The 26,584-nt window shown below is 54.3% G+C and overlaps 1 long non-coding RNA gene across 3 annotated transcripts; it reads left to right on the forward strand.

Annotated features, from left to right (window-relative positions):
* The first annotated feature begins 778 nt into the window (after nt 1–778).
* On the forward strand, nt 779–24,837 carry LOC135318118 (uncharacterized). Of its 3 annotated transcripts, XR_010376534.1 has the most exons (5): nt 779–951; nt 10,530–10,637; nt 15,867–15,965; nt 16,413–16,753; nt 24,455–24,837. It is a non-coding gene; the product is annotated as an uncharacterized LOC135318118 (long non-coding RNA). The 3 variants fall into 3 exon arrangements; XR_010376532.1 differs by lacking the exon at nt 24,455–24,837 and having other exon boundaries at nt 16,413–16,874; XR_010376533.1 differs by lacking the exon at nt 24,455–24,837 and having other exon boundaries at nt 10,533–10,637; nt 16,413–16,874.
* Nucleotides 24,838–26,584: the final 1,747 nt, after the last annotated feature.

The following is a 26,584-nucleotide window of genomic DNA, read 5'->3' on the forward strand; positions in this document are numbered from 1 at the left end:
GCTCCCTGCCTTCGTCCTTCCCTTCCCTCCCTTTCATCGTTTCTTCCGCGTTTTCTGTGTTTATTCATCGCTTCTGTTCCCCCAGATCTTGGCTGAACCCAAAGCATCACAAGTTATTATTTATTTTAACCGGCGGGGTTGGTTTTGGGTTTTTGTTTCTTTTTTTTTTTTTTTTTTTTCGCAGTCATTTTGTTTAGAGAGCGTTAAATGCATTTATGGGTGGGGAAAGGTCCTTTTGGTCTTTTACGCATATTTTAAGTTGCGGGCGCAAATTATATTTGCTCTGATTATTACCGGTTTGAATGCATTGATTTGATAGTTATTAAAAATAATGCGGGCTTAATTCTCAGCACCTGCAGAATATCATTCGGTTTGCAAAGGCAACAAATTTTAAAGTCGCCAGAAAATCGGTTCCTTCTGTAATTCTGCTCAAAATTTTGTATTTTCGAGGGGCCTGATCCTGCTTGTCCCATCGATGCTCAGGAGAGCTTTGCCCTGGGCTTGCTGGGTTGCAGGAACAGGGCCGCTGATGTAGCTGTGTGCTGATTTTATGGATCTCGCTGCTAATATTTGCATCTCTTTTTTTATTCGTTTTCCTCCCTCGTTCCTTCCCCAAAAGCCCTGTGCCCCCGAACCCCCTGGAGAAGAAGAGCTTGGCTTATTCCTGCTAATGCTGTAGACTTCAGGGGTTGGTTGTTATCTTTGGTTATCTAGCTGTATGAGTGGTGTCAATTCTTCATAAAGCTAGATAACCGAAAGTAAAAATAACCCCATTACACGCCTGAGGAGGATGTGGAGAAGAAAGGAAATTCATCAAAAGGAAGAGGAGGAAAAGCAAAAATGAAATGGAGAGGAAAAAAAAAAAAAAAGGAAGAGAAAGGAAATGAGAGGCGGAAAAAAAAAACTGGGGGAAAAAAAGACAACTTTTTGAGACTGGAATTAAAACCTGAGGTAGGATTTTTTTTTTTTTTTTAAAAAAAAGAACCTATTTGCCTCCTGTGATTTTAAGAAAGAGTTTTCTAATTCTGTGCATGTGAAGAAAACGTCTGTCTTGAGAAAGACGAGGATGTGGCCGCTCTCTCCTCGGCTGTTAACTGTAATTGAATTAACAAAGTAAAACTTCCAATCAGATTATGAATTAGTTAAGCCCAGGACGCAGACTACAGATCAAGGATGAACTTCCATTGCGTAACTAGTCGTATAGCATCAGAGAATCCATAAATCGATACAGATTACTGTGCTGGATTATCTGTTTAATAAAGCAGCAACAGAGCGATGTTTATTAATGGTCGTTTTGCAAATACGAGCGCTGGATTCTTTTTCTCTTTATTTTTTTTTAACTCCCCCACCCCCCCTTCCCTCCGTTATATGTTTAATTTTCTTCCCTGACAGATATAACTTGATATTGGGATTAGAAAGAAGGATCTGGTGCTTTGGAAAATGGTTTCTTGCAGTTTTCTTTGTTTTTTCTTCCCCAGCACCTCTATCCAAACGCTTTCTTTCTTCTTTTAACCCTTTGTCTATGAACCTTTCCTTGAACGGACTCAAGATTCCAAGATTGGGGATTTACCAAAAAAAAAAAGAAAAAATATATATATTTAACTTGTGTATGAAACCGCGTGAGACTAATTGGTGAACTTGATTTTGTCTGATTTATCCTCTCTGCAAATTCATGCTGGTCCTTACCCCCCTCACTGGATTATGTCAACCTCTTCCTTACGGAAACTGAGAGATTTTGATTTTTTACCTACGCTACCGTAGAAGGGAATTTGGGGTCGAAGAGGCGAACTGGGCACTTCCCGCTCGCTTTTAATGGTCAGCCTTAGACGCCACCCGCAAAATACAGCGACCTATTTGGAAAGGCGTCTTGGTGTTGCGTAGAAGAACACAAAGATCTTGTGGTGGATTAAGTTTATACGTTAATCTCAGAATGGTGATTCCAAGGTGGGGGCGGGGGGGAATTCAGAATAATAAAGAACAAATGCGGGTGACAGCACCCGAACTGGTTTTGGAAAGGAGCAATGAGAGCATTGCAACTTTATGAAAACCCTCTTGTGAGAGACGTAGAAAAAGAGCTGGCTTTTGGCCTGTGCTGGACCCGCTCGTTTCGCTCGTGTGCTCTTTGGGACCTTTAAAAAAAAGAAAAAAAAAAAAAAAAAAAAAAAAAAAGAAAAAAGGAAAAGGCAGAAGAATCTACCCCTGGTTCCTTGTCCAGGGAAAGGCTGTAGTTCTGGGTGTAACGTGATTTATCCTGCTCCTATGATTACTTTAAATTAATAAACAAGATATTCCCCCCCCCCCCCCGCCCTCCCCCATGGCCCTGTAACACGGGATAATTCCGTGCGCGCCTGAAGCTCCCCGGAACGATCAGCTTGGGGAAGGCTGAAGGCAAACCTCCCTTCTGTCTTCCCTTCGAGGTTCATCTGGGTGCTGCTATTGTTCCTGGCGCTGCTCCCGCAGCCCACGCCGCCGGTGGCAGGGGCGTAGGGAAGTTTTTAACAAGCTTTTTATTTTATTCCCCGTTCTCTGTTGCCTTGCGGCTGCTCTGCCCTTGGGAGGGCGCAAAGCGCCGCTCTCCCGGCCCGGTGGCTCGTCCCTGGGGGGACGTTGCGGAGGAGAGGGCAACAAAGAACCGGCTCCAGAAAGCGCCTGAGCCTTGGTCAATGGAAGGGGAGAGAGCATCCTCCACGGAAGGGGCGAGAAGAGCATCCTCCACGGATGCTCGCACCCCAAGCGTCTTAGAGGACGAAGTTGGACGCCCTTGGCTTTGGTGACAGCAGGATGTCACCGCACCGAGCTCTCCTCCCTCGCCCCTCCGAGGCAGACCGAGCCGGGAGCAGGACAGTTGCCGGTTGAGCCGGCGCTCGCCGGGCTCGACGACTAGGATGCGTCCGTGGGCGGACGCCGGCGTTGAGCGGTGGCCCGAAAGGCCTCGTGCGAAGGGGTGCGGTGGCTCGCCCAGGGACGAGAGCGTGGGGGACGAGGGACTTTTATTGCTGGGTGAGCACTGGTGAGCTGCCATGTGCCATCCACCATTGGCCGGTGTCTTCGTTCAAGGCGGGGGGGGAGGAAAAACCACCTTTTGTCCAATCAGGGGCTGGAAGCGATGCTATGTGATCATCTTTTGGTGTTCCTAGGTGACCAATCATGGTCTGTGCGGGGCCAAGGCGGCACCGCCATAGGCTGATGTTTGATGGTGTCACTTGCTTGGGTATAACAAAGGCACGAGCAGGAATGGGGGGATGCGAACTGGGACGAGGGCGAAACTCGGCCGGGAATTCGGCAACCCGGGGCGTAGGGAGCCCGTGCGTGTTGGGCCGCATCCAGGGGCAGGAGGTGCCCGTGTTGGTCGGTGATGGAAGGGATGGTTTTCAAGCCCATTGTGCCTGATCTGGCTCTCTGGAGCTTGAGAACCCCGTTCCCTGCTGCTGCTGCTGCAAAAAAATAATGGTTGTGAACCCCCCACTTCTGCTCAGGGACGCGGTGGCACCGCGGGGCTAAAGCATCTCCAGGTCTTCGCCCGTCCCTTTGTGCTCCCAGCCTGGACAGGGCGAACGGGAACCCATTTCACCCCAGTCGCCGCTCTTTCGGAGGGGCCGGACCATCGGGTGGGGGGTCCCGCGGGGCTCTCGGCGCCGCCGGCTTTGCCGCAGCTCCCCGGGGGTGCCGCCGGACCGGGTCGCTCTCCGTACGGGTGGAGATTTCTTTTCAATTCGGATTTTTGTTGCGGTGGGTGACCGTTCCCAGCAGCGGGACGGGCTGCGTGGCTGAGAGCTCGGCTCTCGCCAAGGCCTTTGGGAACATGAACTGGAACAGTCTTGCAAACAGCTGATTTTTCTTTTTTTTCCCCCCATTTCTCCCCGATTTGCTACTGGAGTAGACCGGCAATAAGAAAGCCGAGTGTGTTGGCATGACGTTGATCCAAATTGCAGCTTACATGTGGCCGTTTAAGCTTGCTTGGACACTATGATTTGACTGCTTAACACTCAGCACTGTCTACTCTGTTCTGCCTTATGGCTACATAACTGCTGGAGACGTTAATAGCAGATATGCTTGCATGTTCTGTATTGAGAGATTAGCTCTCCACATTCTTTTCCATGCTTAGAAGCAGCGTGTTTGGAGCAAAGGGAAAAAAAAAGGGAGCAAATGCAATACTAATTTTCCTATGGTTCGGTGAGTCATTGAGAAGAAGTAGCCTATACAACTATAATTATTGAAAATTAATAATTTCATTCAATATATCACTTTCCTCTAGGAAAAAGCTTGCGCCTGAGTCGCCTTTAGCTCCTGTCTTTAATGCTTATGCCAGGGATGCAGAAATGCAGCGGATCGGTTTGTTGTTGAGGCCAAAGCCCCTTCGCACCCCTCTCGTCGTCTGGACGATGCGCAGCGGCCGGCGCAGCGGGCCCGGGGACTGGCAGACACACAGAGAGATTCCTGCCGGTCAGTGCTGCCAGTGGATATTAACTTTTTCTTTGCAAAGGATAAAATGTTTATGCTTTTTATAAACAAGGATCGCAAATTCTCGGCCCCGAACTGTGAAAAATAGTTTAGAAAATTTAAAAAAAATTCATCAGGGTTTTTTTGTGTTTGAGGAAAGCAGACGTTTCCTGACTGAAGGAATTTTCTGCTGGCCGTTTTTTAACAACTTTAAACTGAAAACAAAAGGAGGCCCTGATGGTTTAAGCCCTTTAAGGTCTCCACAGGGCACAAATTGCCCCTTCTCCTCCGCAGCCTCCCCTTCCCGCCGCGGCTCCGCACGCTCCCGCGCGCCGCGGGATGGGCCGCTGCAGAGCAGCCCTATAGCTGTGATATAACATACATATGGGTGTGCATAGCTATAGATTTGTGGGAAATATAGGTATATTTCCTCCCTCCGAGCCACCACGGCCAGATTTGCGCGGGAGACGGGACGGTTTCTAGGGGCAGGGCTGGCAGCTCGCTCCCAGCATCGGCCCTGGAAGCTCTGCTGCTTTTGGGGCGTCGCGTCCGTGCGCTGCGTGATCCAGGACCCCTCGTCGGGCTGGGTTTGGGGGGGATCGCTGCGCCGAGAGAAAGCGTAAGGCTTCCTGCCATCGGTACCGACGGGGTCAAAAATGCTTATTGAAGCCTCCAGCCGCTGGACCGGGGGCTAAGAGGGGAGCTCGTCTTTGTGCCGAGAACAGAGTCTTTCCTCTTCAAACAATCAGGGCTTCAAAACCCCTGAGCGTTTTCAAGGGAACGATTTTTATGTCGGGATTATGATAAACCGGCTGAGTGGGCGCACTAAGCTGCCATAGGAATCAGATCAGGCCCCGCTTTAATTTCAGCAAGTGGCGGGTGTGTGGGAACGGAGGCCGGGGCGATGCTCTGAATTAACCGCCTGAGCCCTGGGCCCCCCCGTTTCGGTGCTCGGACTGGAGGAGGGGTGCAGGCAGCTGCCTCTTCGTGCTGACCCTGGTCCCGGTCCCCGCCGTGGCTTTGCAGATGTGGGTCTGGCCGCTGACGCGCGGCGCTTTGCAAAGTGGTTTGCAACGCCCTGCAATGGCTTTGGGGCGCCCGTCTCTGTATGGCAGGAGCAAACGGGAGAGGGGATTTCTTAAATCCACACCCCCCCCGCCCCCGTTGCATCCCAGGGTGCAAACACGGTGCTGGGCATCCAGCAAATGGGACCGGACGGCTGCTCCTGCACCCTGCCCCGGGGGAAAGTGGGTGGCAGTGCCCCGGAGGGGTTGGGGGGGGACAGCTGGGAGGAAAATGATGAGCTCTGTGGTCTTTAGGCCGCTCGCAGGAGATGGCCCGCCAGCAGGCAGGTCGCTCAGATGCAAGCCAGGGTGATTGGATGTGAAAGCGGAGCCGCGGCGCCCGCCGCCCGCGCTGGCAGCTTCGCCTCTCCCTGTCACCCGCCGCCGCCGCGGGAGGTTTTGCTGGCCCGGCGCTCGTGTGACAGCACTGCCAGCGTGGCGGCGGGGTGGGGGGGCCTAAAAATAGTCCTGAGGCTGAATTCTGGCTTGTCCTGCGGGATTTTCAGGGACAGAGATAGGAAAAGACGTGAGCGTGTGAGTCCCGACACCTCCCCGCTCGCTGCCGTTCTCCCGCCGCTGTAAGATGCAGGGGGAAAGGGCGAAGGGCTTTGGAGCAGGCAGGGTCTGGCCGCCTGCAAAGCTGGGATGGCTGCGGTTAGTTTGGCAGCGAAAGAGCTGGGAAGTCTTGGTTCAGGAGCCCTGGGCCAGCCGTGGCGAGGGACCCCCTGAATCCTGGGGCTGGGGGGGGGTGTCCTTGGGTAGTGAAGCCTGCAAGGCTAACAGTGAGGCCTTGGATCAGTGCTCCTGGCTGAATCCACCTCTCGTTATCAGCGGATCACGGTCTTGTGCTGGCATATAACTCCAGGATTTGTCCTGCTACGGCTAAGACCAGACTTGGACCTAGCATCTGTAACTGGAAAGTTAAGCTGTGTAATCCTCACCCGGAGATGACGGCTCTGGCCTGACCCTCAGCTTTGGCAGCCCGAGCTAGGTGTAAAAAAGTCATTTTAATTCCACTTTTAGGGCTTTTAGTGTTGCCAGAGCCAGGGACAAAGGGGGTAGTGCCAGGGTGCTGGTGCAGGAGGAGGGAGCACGTGCATTGAGCGCATCTGCTTGCTCTCGTGCGAGGAATTTTTTGCAGGCAGGTGGAGCTTGCTCTGGGACGGGGAGAAAATGCGGGGTCTCAGAGGAGGAAAAAAAAAAAAAAGAGCTGATTAATAAGTGTTGGGAATGAAAAAGACTGAGTGTTTGTTGGTGGTGTGGTGGGACGGCTTGGCCCCGAACCCCGCGTGTGGCTCCTGGGGGCTGTTGGCTCAGCCCGTGGCTTTGCATCGCCTGGGTCGATGCAGGTAAACCAGGTTTAATCTGACCTTCAGCAGGTTCCTGCCTGCTGGAAGCTCAAAACTCATCCCTGTTGGGGGTGTGCGTGTGTGTGAAGCCTCTCGGATCAGTGTGTGAGCTACGGGGAGGGGAAAGGGGGTCCCCCAGATCCGCGTCACTCTCTCAGAGGCACTGGGTGCTCTTTGGAAAGGAGGAAGAGCTCTCCCCCGCTTTGTTTCATCCATTCTTCCCCTTCTGGCTTTTAGTAAATACCTACTATTTTAGTTAAGAGTGAAATATTCAGCTTTTATGGTATTTCATAGGAGCAGATTGTTTTAAGGATTCCCGGGCTGGACCGGGCAGGATTGCGTCTGGGCCACATAACCTTTCTCTGGCACCAGCAGGCACCAGCTGCTTGGGAGGAAAGTGCTTGAAACCCTACAATTATGGGATAATGTATTCCGAGAGAGTTGCTCGGCTTTCCGTCCCCGAGCTGGAGAGTTTATATCCCCGCCCTGATCCTTGTAAAGCGTCGCTAAACTTGGATGTTCTTGTCATCCTCTCCTCGGTGGTGCCGGGAGCGCGGGCATCCCGCAGCGGCGACGTGCAGGGGCTGAGCGGGAGGGTGGAGGGGGAAACCACCTAGATTTTCTAACATTTGCTTTGATTTTGCCTCTGTGGCCCCTGTTTTGGGAGAGGAATAGTGTCTTTGGAACGAGCTGGATGTGCGCTGGCCCCCGCGGCCGCGTATGGAGTCAATCGCGAAGCCGTGGGGACTTAGGGGTACAACGTTGGGTGGTTGTTCAAGGGAGTTAGGCACGTAATTCGCTCAGGAACTTCGATTGATCCTGAAATCAACGCCAACCAACCCTGTTGGTATCCAGAGGATTTTTTTTTCTACCTGCTTGGGCCTGGCCGGGAGGTGCAGGGTTCGACCCCTCCGGCTGCGGGGGAGGTTGGAGGGCTCGGGATGCTTTGCGGGGCTGGACAGGTACCACAGAGGACGGGCGACCTCGGGATTTTGCAGACAAACCCTGTTTTTTGGAGAATTTCCTCCCTTCTTCCCCTTTGTTTTGGCTTTGAACAAGAAAACCCATCCTTTTTTGTTTGTTTGTTATTTCCCTTTTGTTTATTTTAATTTATTTTAATGAAAGTTCTTTTTCACCTTAAACCCACCCATCTCTAGGAGCACCAGCAGGGCTGGGTGGGTTTCTGCACGGAGAGCTTTGCCGCAGGACCAGGCACCTTCTTGCTGCTCTTTGCTCAAGATTAACCACTTATTTTCGGAGAAGAAGGGAGCGAGAGGAGGCCTCCGGCCCCGCTGCCCGCCTCGGCCAGGGCTTTCGCCGGCACCAGGGCAAGCTGGCAGCGAGGCCGAAGGCAGGCTGCCTCCCTCCTCCAGTGCGAGGGATGGCCATGGAGCAGGTTGCCATGGAGAACCGGGATTATTCTGCGCGTGTGTGTGCCGGGGGGGGGGGGGGAGAGAATATCATCATTATTTTTTTTTCTTCTTTTCTTTTTTTTTTATTATTCGAAACATTTGCCATGGAGCGCGATGCCGTCGGCGGCCGTGCTCACCCGACCTTGGGAGCTGCAACCTCCAAACCCCATCCCCTCCTCCCCTACCTCTGCAGCCCCGGCTTCTGCACCAGCTCCTCCATCGGGCTCTTATCTCCAATAATCCCCCCGTAAGAGGGCTTTCTGCTTGTTATGACACCCAGTGAAAGCGTGGGAGAAAGATCCTTTCTTCGCCCTTGTCCTCCACAGCCAGCCACTAGCCTGAATGGGAGGCTTTTTTGTGTCTCTGTGTGCCTGACTAATTGAGCTGAAGGACTTGCGTCTGGAAGGGCTTGAAAGGGACTTTTGTTGCCGCTGCGGAGTTTGTGGAAGGCGAATGAGCCCTGCTTTCTTAGGGGACGCGGGTCCTGGGCAAATTTGACTCTTGAGTGCTCACGCCTCCCGGTTCTTTGGGAAAATGAGGGGGGGGGAGGGAAAAAAGGGTGGTGGGCTTGGGGTTTTTTTCTTGGGGGGGTTTTGGAGGGCTATCGGCAGCCCCTGGAAAATTGAGCCTGGCAAAGGAAAATCTGGCCCTGGAAGAGTTGGTGAGGTGGCTTTAAAAAAGCCCATGGTGAGATGAGTTAAAACCGGTTAAAAATAACAGTATCAGGAGACTCTGCCTCCGAAAATAACCCTATTGAGAGCTTTTGCCTCCTGCTTTTTTAAGGCCCGATCATCAAAGCCCAAACCCCCTCTGCGATCCCAGGGGAAATTGTTTCGCGGTCTACGGGCGCTTCCACACCCCGCCGCATCCCGAGAGGTGACGAGCATCGACTGTCACGAGGCGGTTTGAGCCGCAAAACTCCTCTTTTCCTCTCGCCCTTGTAAGGAGCGGTAAAAAGTCAGGATTCTCCCTGAAAGCGCTTTAATTAGCGCTTGGTGCGGGGTCGTCCCCGGGTGACTCCTGGCACCGGTGAGCGTGTAGGAGGGAAGCCTTCTGCTACCTATAATAGCCCCAGACCTCAGATCTTTCTTTAAAAAAAAAAAACCCACAAAGGTCCTGCTTGGTAGGAAACCCAAGAGGTTTGATGCAGCAGTTTGGGACTTTAAAGGCTCTTCTCCGCTGGGAAGGTTGTTTTGGGGCACCTGGCTGGAGCCTTTAGGGATTTAATCCCCCGGCGGTGGCTCCTGCTGCCCCGTGCCCCGAACTGAGGACTCAGTGTCCCAACGTGTCTCTGTCCCGGATATTTTCCTCCTGCCCTTGCTAATTTTTTCATGATCTGATGGTGGATTCCTTCAAAGATCAGCAGCGCCTTCCCCCAGCCCGCATTTTCCCCACGGCAGGGCTTAGGAAAAGCCCTGGGCCAGGTCCAGTGCTGAGCACCCTGCCTGGAAACCTTGCAAGGAGGGAAAATGGGGCTTTTTGGGGGAAAAAAAATGAGGCTTTTTGGCCGAAAAACGTGCGGCAAAGGCTGGGCAGAGTCGCTCGCGGCTTTTTAAATGGTAGAAATGGGGGAGAAAGTGGCTGCGTGGGGGTTGCTCCCCTTGGGACACGTGGCCTCTGGGCCTCGTCGAGAAGGCGCTTGAAATTATTGCCAAGAAATATGTGTTTCCTTTGTCGTTTTATCTTATTTTTTTCCCCTTTTCCTTTTATTTTTCCTTCTTTCCAGCGATCTTGCAGAGCCCCCTGCACAAGGCATCGCTGTCAGAGCTGCCGGGCTCCATTCCACCCACTGTGTGGATAAACACTCCCAGCGTGTGTTAGTTGGCAGTCGGTTTCTAATGCAAAGTGATTAAAACATTCTGAAAGTTGAATTTTTTGATGGGGTGCAAATGCCCACGGCACCTCTTTCCCTTCGCCGTGCCCAGAGGGCGCAGCCGGGCGCCTTCGGGCTGCAAAAACACCGGAGCTTTCCAGGGTTGGAGTTGCATCGAGGATTGGGGAGGGGGAAAATAGAGCAAATAGGTTGGAAAGAGATGTGACTAGTGACATTTGATAGAGAGGGGAGGGGAAGGAGAAGAGAGGTAAATAAACAGGAGCCCTTAGAAAAAATAAAAAAGACTTAAAAATTTAAAAATCACTTTTGAAAATGGTGCCTGGCCCCTTTTCACGTGACTCCGCGAGGGAGGTTGTAAGAAATGAAGCGATTTCCGCCCTTCTCCCTGCCGGCGCCGCGCTAAAAACCACTAATTCGATTTTCTTTCCAGCAGCCCGAAGCCCGTCCTGCCGCAGCTCCGGGGGTACCTTTGGCACCAGGCGTTTGCAAAGCGAATCCTAACTGGTTCCCGTCGGGGTAAATGGTGATTTAGATGCTGGTAAGCAAGTGCTGGAGAAGTTGGGGCTCTCGGCACCGCGCTGCGATAACGATGTTGGGTATTCGCCCCTCGCGATAAGGCGCCGTCGGCGCGAGAGCCGCGGGCGGGTGCGCGCCCACCTCCCGCCCTTATTCCCCCGCGCAGGCCTTGGTTTTTCTCTGCCTCCATTTCTTATTATTTCTTTTAAAATAGGATTTCCAATCATTATTCCCCAAGAATTCCCGTTTCGGAATGACGCGTCAACGTGGAAACTGGGGTTTGGAGTCCAAAGCAGACGAAGGGAGCCGAGCAAGGCTCGCGGATGTCAACCCGCCTGCATGCTGGAGGCCGGAAGACAAAGAAAAACCCAATTTACCAGGGTTTTGGGAAAATTTAAAATTATTATTTTAATTTTTTCCCCCTCCCTCATCTTTTTTTTTTTCAGTAGGGAAGGGGCTGACTCATATTTTTTTTAAATATTTTTGACACTCGACGTTTGCCAAAGTGCTGAATATTTCATGCTCTGCAGAGGCCTTGCCAGGCTGGGACCTGCTGAGGTCAGATTCATGACATAAAAGGGGTTTGTTTGGGTTTTTTATAGCTGGCCAGTAGTTCTGGGCTCATGCATGTCAGAGCGCGCCAGGCTGTGAAACAATCATTTTTACCGTGTCTTTAACCAAACCCTTAAAATTTGGGAAATTCTTGCCCTGGCATCGATTATTGCTCCTGCCCCCGACAGCTTCCGTCTTAAATAATCACAGTTTTTGAGCAGATGGGGAAAAAAAAAATATAATCAAATGTGGGTATTGGAAGGAGCCATAGAAAATAACGGAAAAATCAGGCGGTTTTAGCGCAGATGAGGCATAATTTTTAGGCAAACCACAGGAGTAATATTAAAACGCATTATTATTGCTAATCAATAACAGCATGGCTATAAAATATTTAGAATTATGCAATGCCTCCATTCCCCCGCTCTACGGCTCACTGGAACCATCACAACTCCCCGGCTGCGCGTTCGGTGAGCGCGAGGTTACGCACCTGGGACGCCTCCGGGTCGGAGCCCGGAGCGCTTTCGGGGCCGGGAACCGGGATTTCTCCGGAGCTGTCGGAGGAGCGGGGTGGCGGGGCCTCGGGCCGCGCTCTTCCGAGGTGCCCCGGGGCGGGTCACGGTGCCACCGCTGCCACCCTCCGCTCCTCCCCCCCCTCCCCGGAGGACAACGGGCTCATCCGGCACGGGGCGAAACGGCGGCGGTTTGATTTGTTCTTTATTTTTTTCCCGCGGTGCAAAAGCCAAACCAAAAAAAAAACCCCCCCCGAAACACGGCGTTTCGGTTCGTCTCGTGACATTTTTTCCCCCGCAGATGAAGGGACAGCGGCTCTGTGCCCGTCCCGGCGAGCGCCTCGGCTGGAAGCAGCCGCACCCTCATGGCTGCCATCACCCTCTGCCGATGCGTCGCGGGCAGGGCTTCACCGTCTGCCGAGAGCGGCCCGCTTTTCCCTTCCTTTTCTTTATTTTTTTCTCTTTTTTTTAATTAATATTTTTCCTCCCTTTCCTTTTTTCTCTTTTCCTTTTCCTTTTTTTTGTTTTCCTTTTTTCCTTTTTTCTTTTCCTTTATCTTTTTCCTTTTTTTCCTTTTTTTGCTTTCCCTTATTTCCTTTTCCTTTTTCATTTCCCCTTTTTTTGTTGTTGTTGTTGTTTTCCTTTCTATTTTTCTTCTTTCTTTTTCCCAATTCTGCATTTAAACCTGCTTTGTCTCGTCTCCTGCCAGCGCGTTTAACGAAGGGGCAGCCGCTCCCACGCCAATGGGGGGGTTTTTTATTGTCGTTGTTGGGTGTTTTTCCCCCCCTGGTGCTTTGTTCCACCCGACGCCCTCCCCGGGGACCGCAGGGCGCCCGCCGAGGGGTGCGGGTCGGGGTGCCCGGGGATGGACGGGGAAACACAAAGCCCCGAGGAAGACACGGGGCTCTTGTTATCCTGGTTGTGCGCGAAAGAGTTAACCCATTAGAAATTCCGAGCCCTTCTTCCGATAGTTAAACCTGATTTGCATGCATTTACATAATGAATGTCATTTGCATTCTTGGAGGTTGGCTACTTCTGTGGGAAAAGTCAAAGCGGGATTGCGGGGAGGGCGAAGGGGGGTCGGCAAAGAAAGAAGGGAAGATTTTTTTCCCCCGCATCCCATGTGCATCCCTGCCCCTCGCCATCCTCGCCCAAATGCTCTTTTTTTTTTTTTCCCCCCATTTATTCCCCCCCTCGATGCCTTCCTGCCTCTCCCTTCCACAAGGCGCACAAAAGCCAACGGCGGATAGGCCGTGTCGAGGCAAAGCGCATCCTTTCCCTCTCCCCCCCTTCCCCTCCTTTAATTTCTCCCTCTAATTCCATCTTGGCTCCTGTTCCCGGCGCCCTCGCGCGCGGGGGGCCGCAGCCCCTCTCCCGCCCCTCCCCGCGGGTGCATGCGTGCTGAAACGGTAGCAGAAAGGGGAAAGAAAAAAAAAAAGAAGAAAAAAAAAAAAAAAAAGGTGGGAGCCACCATTTTAGGCAGCCGACGTGTAAAATGGCCGATTGTCTTTCCCCCCCTTGGTCCCTCGCCACGCGGCCGCCTGCATCCCCGCAGCATCCCGGGGACGGGGACGGATCCTGCCGGCAGCGCCCGGGGCAGCGCGGCCTCGCCGCGGGGCGCTCGGCCCGGCCTCGGCCGTTGAGGGATTTTCCCTTTTCCCGCCGGCGACGGTCTTGGCGCGGGGCGTCGTGGCCACGAAACAAACCCCCCCCCACCCACCCCCGCCCCCGCAGCCCCGACCCACACCCCAAAATCAACCTCTTTTTGTTTCGGCTTCAGTTTTTGCAGCCGGGATGGCACCGAAGGCGAGCGCGCGGTCTTTTTTTTCACCCGATTATTTTGTTATTTATTTTTTTTAATTATCGTTTCAAACGACCTCCGCACCACATGGGGATATTGTGGGGTTTGAAGCTCGGCTGCGGAATTTTTCCTAGTCGCGTTAGATGATATTTAATTCTTTGTGTATTGCGACAGCACGAGGGAAACAGCTGTTTAATTCCCCCCCCCGCCCCCCTTTCTTTTTTTTTTTTTTTGGACTAGAAAAATTCAACGGACTCATTTTTTCTGTTGCTGAGAGCATTTTGTGGCTGTTTAGGAAGGGGGGGAAATAAAACCCGATGTCGAACGCGAGCGGGTTCATCCCCTCCGCGTGCGTGATGGGCAAAGGCGTGAGAGGTTTCACCTGGTCCAGGTGATTTATGGGTACGAAGTTATTGCACTGAGGTTAATACTTGGGGGGGGGAGAGAAAAAATCACTTTATACGACATAGAGCCTGGTGTGGTGTGAACTGATTAATTTTACTACAGCACTTGAACTATTTTGGGGTGTTTTTATCTGCAGATCCCGTTGCACGAGGCTTGTGGTTTAGGCGAAAATCTGGGTGTCACACGAGGCCGGGTTTGTTGTTCTTTTTAATTTCTCCCCATCCCTCTGTTGCCACGAGACCTAAAAACTTAAAAGCCTAAATATGCCGAGTGAGTTTAACCCTGGTGCGACAGGAATTTTGAAAGCAGATTAAAAAAATAACCAGAAACTTAGACGAAAAAATAAATCACATTTTTTTTCCCAGTGAGCCCCAAACGTGCCCGGCTGGCGGCGTCCCCACGGGGTCGCAGCGCCTGGCGCGGCTCCGTCCCGCTCCCCGGAGGGGTCTGTAGGGTGGGAGGTGCTGGCGGTCACCGTCGTATCCCTTTTTGGTGGCCTCGGCCGCTGCCGCTCCGGGGATGGTGACGCTTCGGACCCAAAGCAGCGCGGGATCCCTGCGAGCTCCCCATCGCCCGCCCGACTTGCTGATTCAGGAATGGGAAATACTTTCCTAAAGCTCGCAAAAATGCGCTAAGGCTCTTAGCTATTTGGCTAAGCTGCCTCTACTTAGTCGATTTCTCACTGCTTTTATTTATAACCTTTGGTCAGCGCTGGGGGATTTTTAATTTTTCCTTCATTTTTCCCTCGTTCTTACCCTGGGACGGGGCACGTTAATGGGTTGGAAGCGGGGCTGGAAGGAGAGGATGGGTCTGGGCATCCCCGCTCTGCTCCCACCGGCGCCACTCGCTCGCTCTCCGTCCCTTAATTTCCACCAGATCAGATTGTCTCTCTGATTTCTGTAGCATTATCAATGATTTATGGGACTAATGGGCAGGAGAAAAGGCTCTTTCTCTGGCCCGAGCGCCGCCTTCTATTAAACAAACCAAGTAAATTCTTCCCTGGGCAGAAGGTGAAACCTGTGAATAGCCGTGGATGAAAGCAGAGTTTCTACAGATGAAAAAAATACGTAAAGGGAACATTAATATAATATTAAAATAAAAAAATAATTCTGTAAGGATGCTCCAAAGCAGTGCGGGGCGGCGGCTGGCGGCGCGAGGGTCACGCCTGCTCCGCTCCGTTATTTCTAGGCAGGGACGCTGCCGGGGCTGGAGCTCTCCCACTTGCTTCCCGCTGCATCAGCAAGGGGGGAACCCCGCGGGGCGCCGGGGTGAAGGCCACAGGGACGCATCGCGTCGGGCTCCTCGCCCTGCGTCCCATCCAAGCGCCTCCCCGCGACGCGGCTCCCGCCGGCGATGGGTCGCCCCCGGCCCGGCCGCCGCAAAGCGCTCGGAGCCGCCCTGCTTTCCCGGCGCCTGGATAAACCCCCCTTCCCGCAGTCGCAGGGCGCTGCTGGGTTTGGTTTTGGTTTTCAAGTGCCTTGGCGGAGCAGGCGCTGCCCTGGGCAGGGAGGGAAGCCTGGAGAGCACAGCTCCCCAGAAGGCCAATGGGAAAAAAATAATAAAACAACAAAAAAAGTGTTTTTTTTCTGACTTAGATTTATAGTTTTTGGTCCTGCCTTGTAATTCTTGGGTACTTGGGGTTGGCAGGATTGCCACTGTGACCACAGCAGGACGCAAGCTGGCACCGTGCTTGGCGGGGACAAGGAACGGCCGCGGTGCAATGAGAGCTTTCCCTTATTTTTAATCCTCCCGGAGCAGATTCCGGCTCCTCTCGCTCCTTCACAGGGCTGAAGATCTGCCGGGGCGTCTCCGCGGGGCTCCGCTTCGGAAACCGGCGCAGTTGCGAGGGCGCTGAGAGTTCCCTCCTTCCCCTTTTCTGCCAGAAACACGACTGTAATCTCCCCGTCCTGGTGTAATCCAGCCAGGGGAGGACGGGACCGACACTTAACGTCTTCCCATCCTCTTTTCTTTCTCTCCCTGCTAGGGAGGAGCGTGGGTTCACCCCGTGCGATGCTCTGCCCATTTTCTGGCTGGCGAATCGGGGGTCTCTGGCCCCAGCGAAAGTTCGCAGAGGAATTTCCTGGTAAGTGGATTTGTTGGTTTGTTTTGTTTTGTTTGGTTTTTTTTTTTTAAAGGCTTCCCATAAGCTCTTACACTGGCCGGTCTCTAGCGCCGGCTCGCCGACGGGACGGGCTGAGCATCCCTCGAGCAAGAGCTCAGCCACTGCTGCGAGACCACGGCGACCCACGTTACGGGGGGGGAAAAAGAGGGGCTGAAAGCTCCGCGGTCGCCAGCACCTCCCTCACCATCCCCTCGGCCCAAAGCCTTGAACAACCGTGGATTTTGTTCTGTATTTCAGTTCTGTTATCGCTGGTTTGTTAACTCGTAATCCTCAAACCCCGTGAGAGGCGTCTTTCCCACCTGCAGGAACAAAGGGCTCCTTTGGGGTTCTTTGGGGTTGGATTTTTGTTGTCGTTTAGATGGAAAGAGGGTAATAAAGGTGTTTCTGTTGCTTTTCTTTTTAACCCAGATCTGCTCGCTATAACACCAACCCGGGAGTGGGGGCTATATGGAACCCCCCCCACCTCAAAAGCCATGAGACCCTGGCCGTGTGGGAGCTGCCAGCAGGACCCGTCCTGCAGGACCCTCAGCAGAAGCCCCTCACCGCAGCTGCTCCCACGTGCACCCTCCTCCTCCTCTTCCTCCTCCTCCTGCCAGCAGACCCTGGCCTGAAGCGCGACGTAGACGGCGATTTGCCCCAGCACGGGGCTCCGGCGCGGGGTCACCAGCACCAGTTTGGGCCCGGATGGGGCGAAGAGGACGGCGGGACGTCCCCGTCCCGCATGTGGGCAGCACAGCGGAGCCTCGCCGGTGAGACTGGGGCGGGAGGCGGGTACCGCTCCGGCGGGTCGCATCGGGGCGCTGCATCCGCCGGGAGGTGGGGACCGCAGGTAGAGCCCACGGCGGCGGCCTGAGGCGGGGGGTGATGGGCAGGGGGCGAGGGGCTGGGAAGGGGCAGTGCGTGTATTAACAAGGCGCAGCTGAAGCGGGTCCTTTGCCAGTGGTCAAGTCTGAATCACAAACTCCGCATTGTTTCCGAGTGGGTTCAGCACATTTCCCTTCTCCCCCCTCCCTTCCCCTTTCCTCTCCTCTCACCCTCGCACAAAGATGTCATTGTGTCGGGGACTTGGTGATGGCAGCGTTGTTATTTGGTCCAAAAAAAAAAACCCAAAAACCCCCAAAAAACCCCCAAGAAAAGAAAGAAGTGGGGAGGGGGGGAACCCAACAAGGTGAAGAGGTTTAAATCAGCTTAGCCCAAATGCCAATTAAAAACCAAAGAGGATTAGGCTTGTGATCAGCAGAAAAGACAGTCATTGTACCCGGACGAGGGGGTCCCCCCCGCCCCAGGCCCGACGCGATCGTGCCGCAGGTCTCGCTGCCCATCGTCACCGCTCTCCTCTCGCGGCGGGCCAGGGCGGTGCAGGGGCTGCCCTTGACCCCCGGGAGCCGGGCTGCCCGCACCCGCCCCAGCCCTCGCCTGTGGCACGGGTTTCCAGTGCAAAGACCTTTTCCTTGCATTTTTTTAAGCGTATGCAAGGACTCTTGCCTTGAGTTCAGCCGAGCAAGGTGAGGTCTTGCTCTCTCTGCCAAGGGGAAGGTCTTCCATGAAACAGGCTCTTGGTCTGAGCTGTGGGGCGGTGGGTGACGTCCTGCCCGTGTCCCACCTCGCTAGACCTCCTGCTCCAGGCCGAGGGTTCTCACCGGCCGCGGGACCAGGCGTGGGGGCCATCGGCCCGACCTCTCCTCCCGAAGCAAGCCAGCGCATCGCCTTCGGTCCCGGGGCAGCAGCGGAGCAATGCCAGGAGCATCGCATGGGGTGTCCTCCTGCCAGCGGCGATCGGAGGAGACTTTGTACTTCTCTGTTCCGTGGCCTGGAGATGACATCCTGGTGCTTTCGGTCCGATTCCGACCTCCTGTGCCACCCACTAGCGCGCTGCTTGTATGGTTTGAGGTCTAACGTAGCCAGAAACCGCGGTCTCTGTAGCATCTCCACCTGCGGGAGAGGAACCTGGGATGGGTGAGGTGGGTCTGGGCGCTTCCTTGGACATCTGCCCACGCTCAGACTCCCGTGGCTCACCCAGCTCTAAGCACCTCTCCCAGTACACCGGTAAACTGGGAAAAACACAGGAACGGGAAGATGCTCTGTCCCGCCGCGGCTGCCGTTAGCGGGGATTGGAGCCTGCGGCCGTGGCCGTTTCATTCCTGACCGTACCAACAGAGCGGTGAAGGCGAATCCCCCCGGAGCCGAAATGGCTACGCGGGTGTAAAAGGTGCGTGGCCAGACCAGGGGTGTCTTTATACCATAGTGGCAACTTAAAAAAGGCCTTAAATTAGGTAGAAAATGTAATTATATGCTAACTTTAAGGCTTTTTTTTGGAAAGGAAAGGTGCCAAGCGTAGGTGGGAGCCAGGCCAAGCGGGGAGACGCTTAAAGGACATCGGCAACAAATTCTGGTGGAGCTTCGGCACCTCCGTGTCGGGGTGCAGCTGGGTTCAGCCGGAGCCCCGCTTCTCGTTCGGCCTGATGCTGCCCGGCAGCTGTGGGTGCAGAGGGAACCCCTGCCCGTCTGCCCTGCCTCTTCTTGGGGTCTCTGCGGGGTGAATCCTCCCTGCTGAGGGGAACCATCGCCTGGCTGAGGTGGCCCTGGCGCTCGGCGCATCCCGCTGTCCTGCTTCGCGTGGGAGCCCGGGGACGGCTGCGACGGAGCCTGGTCCGGCCCCAGCCAGCGCCTGGGAGAAGCTGAGCCGAGACGTTGCTGCCATCGGTCCCAGATGCAAAACGCCCCCAGCCTGGAGCCACAGGGAGGAAAAAAGGAGGAAGAGGGCCTTTTTCTCTGAGGAGCAGAAGAAGGAGAAAGCATCCCGCCTCTGGACGAGGAGCCGTTTCTCCCCGATCCCGGGCACGGTTGGCGTCGGCTGAGGGACCACAGTCGCGGTGCGACGGATGACGCCGGTGCCCGGGAGGTGGATGCTCGGGCAGCACTTTGGGGCAGAAAGCAGGGACGCTGCGGAGCTTTAGGGGACAGGGAAAGGGTGAAGGGGATGTCATGAGCTGGGAGGTGCGACGCCACCACTTCGCCCTCATGCTGCCACCGTCCCCGTGCCCAGGGATGCCCACCGGCACCCGGCAAGCAGGCAGGCTGTGGGAGCGGGGAAGATCTGTCCCCTTTTGTTGCTGCCGTGTAATTTATGATATGAGAGAGGGCCATTGTCTGGACCCATCCTGTATTTTTCCGAGGGCTTTGCCTCTCTTCCCAGACCCCCGCTGTGCTCCTGCTACTGTACCGTTGCTATGGGACGTGCTCCCCGCGCCGCGGCTATGCGGGGCAGTGCCGGGGAGGGCTGCCCGCCGCGGCTGGACCCATCTGGAGCTCCAAGCCCCGCTGCCGGCAGCCCAGCCGCTCGGCGGCCCCACTGACGTGCCGAGGGCCTGGGAATGGGGCTTTCGGCCCCTCCAAGTTCACGGCCACCGGAGGCATTCAGCTGCCGGAGGGGGGGGGCAGCGGGATCTGGGGCGTTTGGCTCCATTCTCCCTTCCCTTTCAGCACCGGCAGTGTCCTCGGCGCATACAGATCCCCCGTCCCTTTCTCCTCCTGACAAGTGCGCACATAAATAAATTACCCCACCGGGCGAGTGTGGAACAATCTGTCCCCTAAATTCTATTCATCGCCAGACAGGACCCATTATTCCCCCGATTAAAGCCGCTGGAGTAGCTTGCAAGGGTTACAGTTACTCTGTCAAACTGTAAATAAGACACTAAAAATAAAGGGCGCTGGCGAGAGAAGGGGGAAAGGGAAGCCAGACTAATGCCTGCTGCTAGGGAAACCGAATGAATCCCTAATGACGCCTGTGTACAAACTGCAAATAATGAAGGAAAAGTGACAAACAGACCTCGGCCGGGCTGCAGCGAGGTCCTCGCTCGACGGCGGCGGGGACCCGCTCGCCCCTTCCTCCGGGGAGAGCCGACAGGGAGCGGGACCCCCTTCCCGCACCCCTCCGAGCAGAGCTTTTAAGCCCTTAACGTACAGAAGGGTTTAGGTCTTGTGGCCGTGTTTATTTTTCAGGCACAGCCATCGCCTCTGCCTGAGCCCGCGTCCCTTTTTGAGGTGACACAAGAGGAGCCCCTCGCCTGTGGCCTCAGGGCAGCGGGCAAAGCAGCAGCACCCCAAGCTTCAGTTTGTGCTCCGCTCTTAGGACAGGGTTAGAACCAGGGAGGGGTTTAAGTCTGTCTGTCCGCCCAGAGCCCGTCCCCCAGGCAGCGGGGACGCAGCCCCGGGGTGCTTCTTAACCACAGCAGGTCATCGCTCTCGGGGCTGGGACGCGGAGCCCAGACCCGGCTCTGCCCCTCGCTGCTGTCCCAGGCCGTCACAGAGTGCGGGGAAGAAAGTCTCCAGCTCTAGAAAAGCCTCTTTGGGTAAAATCCAGTTCCTTTCTTGCCACCTTTCTTACCAGCCAGCGAAGACGGGGATGTTCACCTCGCAGCAGGTCCTTCTTTTTTCTCCTTTGCTGAAGAGGCAACGCAAAAAATTAGCAGCGATAAGCTTGTCTTGGTTTTTTTTTTCTCAGTGCCAGAGGGACTGAGATGCGAGAGCTTTATTTCAGGTCCAGCTTAAACTATTCCCATCACCTGCAAGGGGCTAAATGCCGGAATGCTCCCTGCGCTGTTCAGGGAAATATTATTTTGATTCATGTTATGCAAGTGTGTAAAAGGTGGAGCGAAGAGCGCTCCGAGCTGTGCCTCTCCGGGCGGATGCTGGCTCTCCAAAGGAGACCCCCCAAGCAGAGAAAGCCTCGGTGAGGCCATGCGGTATTGGGGAAATTTCACAATATTAGGCTGGAAGCTGAGCTCTCGCCCCCCCAGGCCCCTGCGGATGCCCCGCAACGCGTCCATCCTCCCCCCGCACAGCCCAGCGGCGCTGGGGTGTCTCCGGGACCTGCAAGGAGCACCGAGGAAGGGCACGAGGCGAGAGCTCGGGGAGCGGTGAGGTGCCGACCCCCGCGGCGCGGCCGCTGAGCGCGGCCCTCGCCTCTTCCCCCGCCGACGGCAAAATCGCCGGGGCCCTTTGCAGGTAGAGGGGCTTTTAGGGAAATGCTCCAGCGTGGCGTTTGCACGAAGCTCAGGCATCTTAGAAGGGATTTTTCAGGCCAGCTGAACTCGTGTGGAGCCCGGTTGCATTTCCCAGTGAGGTCAAACCTGGGCTTAGCGGATTTCTTCCCTTTCCGTCTTAGGAAAGAAAAAAAAAACCCACCCCCTTTTCACCCCCAGTTCCTGGCTGCGAAGCCTCATGACTCCACAGCAGCATTCCTGACGCGGGGTGGTATGTGCAGGATTTCAATCGGCGGCGCGTAGCTCCCCACGGCCAGGCGCAGTTATCTGGGGGGAAACGCCAGGACGGAGCAGCGAGATTTATTATTGCTACTGGAAATAGTGTCGTGTGTGTAGGTGGTGGTGAAGGAAAAGGCGTCCTCCTGTCTCTCCCCTCCAAAGTTTCCCCGCTTAGTTGGAAAAAAAGAGACATTTGGAAAAAAAAACGCCTCCTAACCAGCCAGGGTTGAGCAAGCCAAGCCCAAGCCTGGCTTGCCCTGGTGCTCCCCAGGCATGGAAATGGGCAGCTCTTCACGACCTGCTCCCTGGGGGTTGCCTTTGGGAGAGAGATGGGCTTAGAGATCCTAACCTCAGGCCCTGGTTTTGCTCCCGTGGGCTTCGCTGGCTTGGCGGGGCTGGCTTTGCCTGAGGGCTCGGGTCCCGAGAGCAGCCCCGGTGCCAGGGATGCCGCCGGCTCCCCTGGAGATTGCACCGAGAATGGCAGGACTCAATAAAAATGAACTTACTTGCCTTTTCCTGCCTGAATCTCTTGGGTCACATTTTTCGAGGTTTCTCTCAACCTGTAAAAATCTGATTATTGCTATTTATATTTTTTTTTTAATGAAAGCTCTGATTCCCTTCCACATTTACCACCTGGCTCCAGAAACTGGAGATTTAACACGATGTTTTATGAGACCGGCAGTTGCTGGCGAAGCACCTCCTGACCAGGTTCGCCCTACAGCCACCTAGAGATGAGGAAAATCAGACAGTCCTCGATATTAAATATCTTTATACCAGTTCTGAGAAGATCCCGTGCCTACCTGTCTCTTTCTTGTCCTCAAAATACCTGAATGTGTTTTTTTTTTTCTATCTATGGATGTCATCTAGGCGTCTCCATAAACCGAAGGCTGGCAGCTCCTTCTTCTCTCACTTGGGCGACCCAAGGTTGCTCAGGAAGGCGCAAAGGGCCGCTTAAGGGCTTGTGGAGGCCACGTTTTGGCAACCCCACTGCCAGTCCCCTTCCTTTTCTAAGGATTAGGGCGAGGCAAATACCCTCACCTTGATTTCCTTCGAAATACCTGATTCTGAAGGTGTTTGCTGGCACGGCGGGCACACGCCGCGCACGCCTTTGCAATAGTAGCCAGGTAGCTTGCACGGCTGCGTCGCTCCGGATTTAGGGGTTGCTTTAGTTTTTTTCATGACAACCTCCTTTTAAAGCACGGTTAAATGCTTCCCCGCCGGCTCACGCGAGGGCTGTTAAGAGCTTCATTTGAATAAATAAGTGCAAGGGTACGGGAGGAACATCACCATAACCCCTGGAAACCCCAGCGCCCGCGATGGCGTCGGAGGACGGGCGAGTGGGAGAAGGGGCTCCATGTTACATATTCCATAAAGTAGAGTAATTAAGTATTACTAGTTTTGATGACTTCAAACAGAGCGACTCCAGGAAATAAGCCCCTTCTTTATAATTAGTGGGATTTCCTCTGCATCAAACGGAGAGATTGATTCTTTAATCTGCTCACATGCTTTTGATTTGGTCTTTCAGCTGCTTGTACCAACTGCTTCCACTCCCTGCTCTTGCCGATAAAACCTTGCAAAGGAGATTTTAGCAAGGCATGACCTGAGCTGAGGTCTAGGATTTTCTTTGTGTGTGGTTGGTTTGTGGATTCTTGATGTGCCAGAGATGACGATCGCGATAGTAACGATAATAAAAAAAATAACATAGACACAGATTTTTAACATCCATATACGTTTAGGTCAAATAATTGGGGTTTAGGGGTTATTTTGTTATTGTTTTCTCTGCCCAGCGCGCGCGTTAGCTCCGGTGCATGCTTTGAAAGGCCTGCACAGATCATTTTGGCAGTAGCCCTGAGCTGTCCCAAGCCGGGCTTACTGCAAAGGGTCGCTCTTGTAAGAGAGCACAGACCTAACGCTGGTGCCTGGCCGGGCTTTCGGCATGTAGAGGGCTCCGTTAAAATAAGGACGTGATTTCTTAAGGCCTTGGGATGTGCAGAGGAAAGAGGCCTTTCTGGGGTATTGCAGGGGTTTGGTCCTGATTTAAGACTAAACCCAGGAACTTTGGGAGCTCTGCCTGAAATAAAATCCTCCCGAACGTTGCTTCTTCCCAGTCGAAGGGCTCAGGAGGGAGCAGGGACTTGCCCCCGTGCAAGTGCAAGAAGCCGATGGCGAGCAACCGGCTCCTTCGCGGGCGCCTCCACGGGCTCGGTGGCACCGAGTCAGCGTTACGGGGGGCTCTGCTGGGTCCAGGCGAGGAGCGAGCCTACCCCGGGCTGCCCCCACCTCCCAGATAGCTCCGACCTTCAGCCACCCCAGCAAACAGCCCCCAGGCTGGGTTTCTTCCTGGCTCGCGACGTTCTTCTGGGACCATTAAGGAGGGGGAAAAAAAAGAGGGGAATTTGGGATGACGTTGTTTTCCATCCACCTTTTGGTCCCGTTGGAAACGTGCAGCACGGGCAAGGCGGAGGCTTGTGGTGCTGCATCCCTTGGGGTCAACACCGGAGGATGATGATGGCTCTGCAGGGGGTCGTTCTGGTAGCTGTAGAGCGGGGACCGGCATCCCAAGAACAACCCCCTCTTTTTTTCTGGTGGGGGCGGGGGGGGCCGGCGTCGCTCTCGGTGCGTGTCCCGCACACGAATAGGGTGGGGAGGGGGAGCACCGGGGGCTGGTCCCCGCTGCGGTTTCGGTGGCCGTAAGGCTGCGGGGAGGAGCTGCGGGGAAGGAGGGCGTGCTTCGAGCTCACCTGGAGCCCGGATCGGGCCCGGGGGCGCGGGGGATAACGGCAGAGCCGGCGGTTTAGTATGCCCCTCGCAAGCCTCCCCTCGTCTGGAGCGGTGTCAAACACAGATCATATAATTAGGGACCCAGTGAATACGTAACTGTACAATTATGCAAATAGTGATCGAAATCACTGTTTTCAGCAGAAATGCCTGAAGATCAAGACAGAAGCTTCATGCAACCTTAATTTAATCTGGTCCTGCAGGAGTGGGGAGGTCTGATGGATGACCCAACCTCGCGCCTGCCGGTGTTCGGCAAGGCTGGGGTGGGAGGTGGGGGAGAGGAGCGCTGGAGCATGCGAAGCCAGGGCGCCAGGGGAGAATGGCACGGGGGGTCGCGTTGGCAAACGGGGGGAAAAAAGAGCAGCAGTGCAAGTGCTGATGTTTGCGGTGATTTTCTTTTGATTTCAGGTGAAGAACACAAGGCTGGAAGGAAAAAAAGAAAAAAAAAAAGAGGAAAAGAAAGAAAGAAAGTCTCCAAACCCAGGAAATCTGTGTTAATTGCTTATGAATGTCTCTGTCTAAAAAATTATCAAATTGATGTTGTCGTGCTTTTTTTTGACAGCCTGTCTGTTACATTTTTTTTTAAAATATTCATGCACCGAAATCTAATTACTAGGCAAATTTAATGATAATGAAATGAAGGCACTTTAGCAGAAAGCACAGGGCCTTGTTAATGTTTTCTCAGCCTCTGTCTTGTTCATATTTTTTAAATTATTTTTTTTTACAACTGCCTTTCTTGCATATATATATAAAAAAATAAAAAGGATTGCTGAAAATAAAACTTGGATCGCTGAAAATGTTTGTGGTGGCTCTGTTTATAATGATGGGGAATTTGCAAGGTGATTAAAGGTGTTTTGCAAAACTCAAATGAGCCTAACCTAATCAGATAAGGCAGATGAAATATTATTATTAGAGAGGTAACATTAAGCGCGTGCCTGGAGGCTTTAACGAAGACCCTTAGTGCGGCTGTTTGAGGTGTGCGTGCAGAGCCCCCAACACCCCTGCCAGCCTCCGGACCGCTCCAGCCCCTCTTCCCAGGGCATAGGACCTGCCTGTGCCCTGCCTAGGCCGGGCCTGGCTGGATGGAGCTTGCATGGGATGGATGCAGCTTGCACGGGATGGATGGAGCACGCGGGTGATGATAGTTGGAGCTTGCACGGGATGGATGAAGCATGCACGGGATGGTTGGAGCATGCACGGGATGGTTGGAGCATGCACGGGATGGATGAAGCTTGCATGGGATGGATGGAGCACGCGGGTGATGATAGTTGGAGCTTGCACGGGATGGATGAAGCTTGCATGGGATGGATGGAGCACGCGGGTGATGATAGTTGGAGCTTGCACGGGATGGTTGGAGCTTGCATGGGATGGATGGAGCATGCATGAATTGGAGCTTGCATGGGATGGATGGAGCATGCATGTGATAATTGGAGCTTGCATGGGATGGATGGAGCATGGATGGGATGGATGGAGCGTGCTTGGGATGGTTGGAGCATGCAGGTGATGATAGTTGGAGCTTGCACGGGATGGTTGGAGCATGCACGGGATGGTTGGAGCTTGCATGGGATGGATGGAGCATGCATGAATTGGAGCTTGCATGGGATGGTTGGAGCATGCATGTGATAATTGGAGCTTGCATGGGATGGATGGGGCATGCCTGGGATGGTTGGAGCATGCACGGGATGGTTGGAGCATGGATGGGATGGATGGAGCATGCTTGGGATGGTTGGAGCATGCAGGTGATGATAGTTGGAGCTTGCACGGGATGGTTGGAGCATGCACGGGATGGTTGGAGCATGCACGGGATGGTTGGAGCATGGACAGGATGGATGGAGCATGGACGGGATGGTTGGAGCATGGACGGGATGGATGGAGCATGGAAGGGATGGTTGGAGCATGGACGGGATGGTTGGAGCATGCACGGGATGGATGGAGCATGCACGGGATGGATGGAGCACACATGGGATGGTTGGAGCACGCATGTGGTGGATGGAGCATGCACAGGATAATCAGGTCATGCATGTGATGGCGGATCATGCACCAAGCTCCCATCACCCCAGCTCCACCTACACCCCAGCTGGGGCGGTGTCAAGCAGAGCGCTAGCAGCTGGGTAGTGGAAACAAGCTGTGGTCCCACCCATGGGTGGGGGGAGGAGACCCCTTTGGCCCATGAGCAATTTAAAGGAGGGGGTGGAGGGGCTCTTGTCTCCTCCTGTGTTCATCTCAGCTTCTGACCTTGCTGCAGGCTGTGGTGTGAGTCCCTGCCCGCACTGGTCCTCCTGCACCTCAGCTCTCAGGCTGGCCTCTGTTACTTGTGTGTGCTCAAGGGTCTGGCTGTTTTCTTGTTGAGGATGCTGCCAAAGGTTTTACTGAGGGTGTTGGTGACCCTGGTCATCTCTGCGGCGTCTGCTCTTCGGAAAGACCTTTGTGAAGTTGCTTTTGCAGTGGTTGGAGTGCCCCAGTGAAGGTGGTGTAGGTGGGAGGGGGTGCACAGCTGGGCTTGCTGGCTGCAGGTGGCTGGAGAATGGGACTCCCACC

This window comes from Phalacrocorax carbo, chromosome 28 (genome assembly GCF_963921805.1).
Source record: "Phalacrocorax carbo chromosome 28, bPhaCar2.1, whole genome shotgun sequence".
NCBI classification, from domain to species: domain Eukaryota; kingdom Metazoa; phylum Chordata; class Aves; order Suliformes; family Phalacrocoracidae; genus Phalacrocorax; species Phalacrocorax carbo.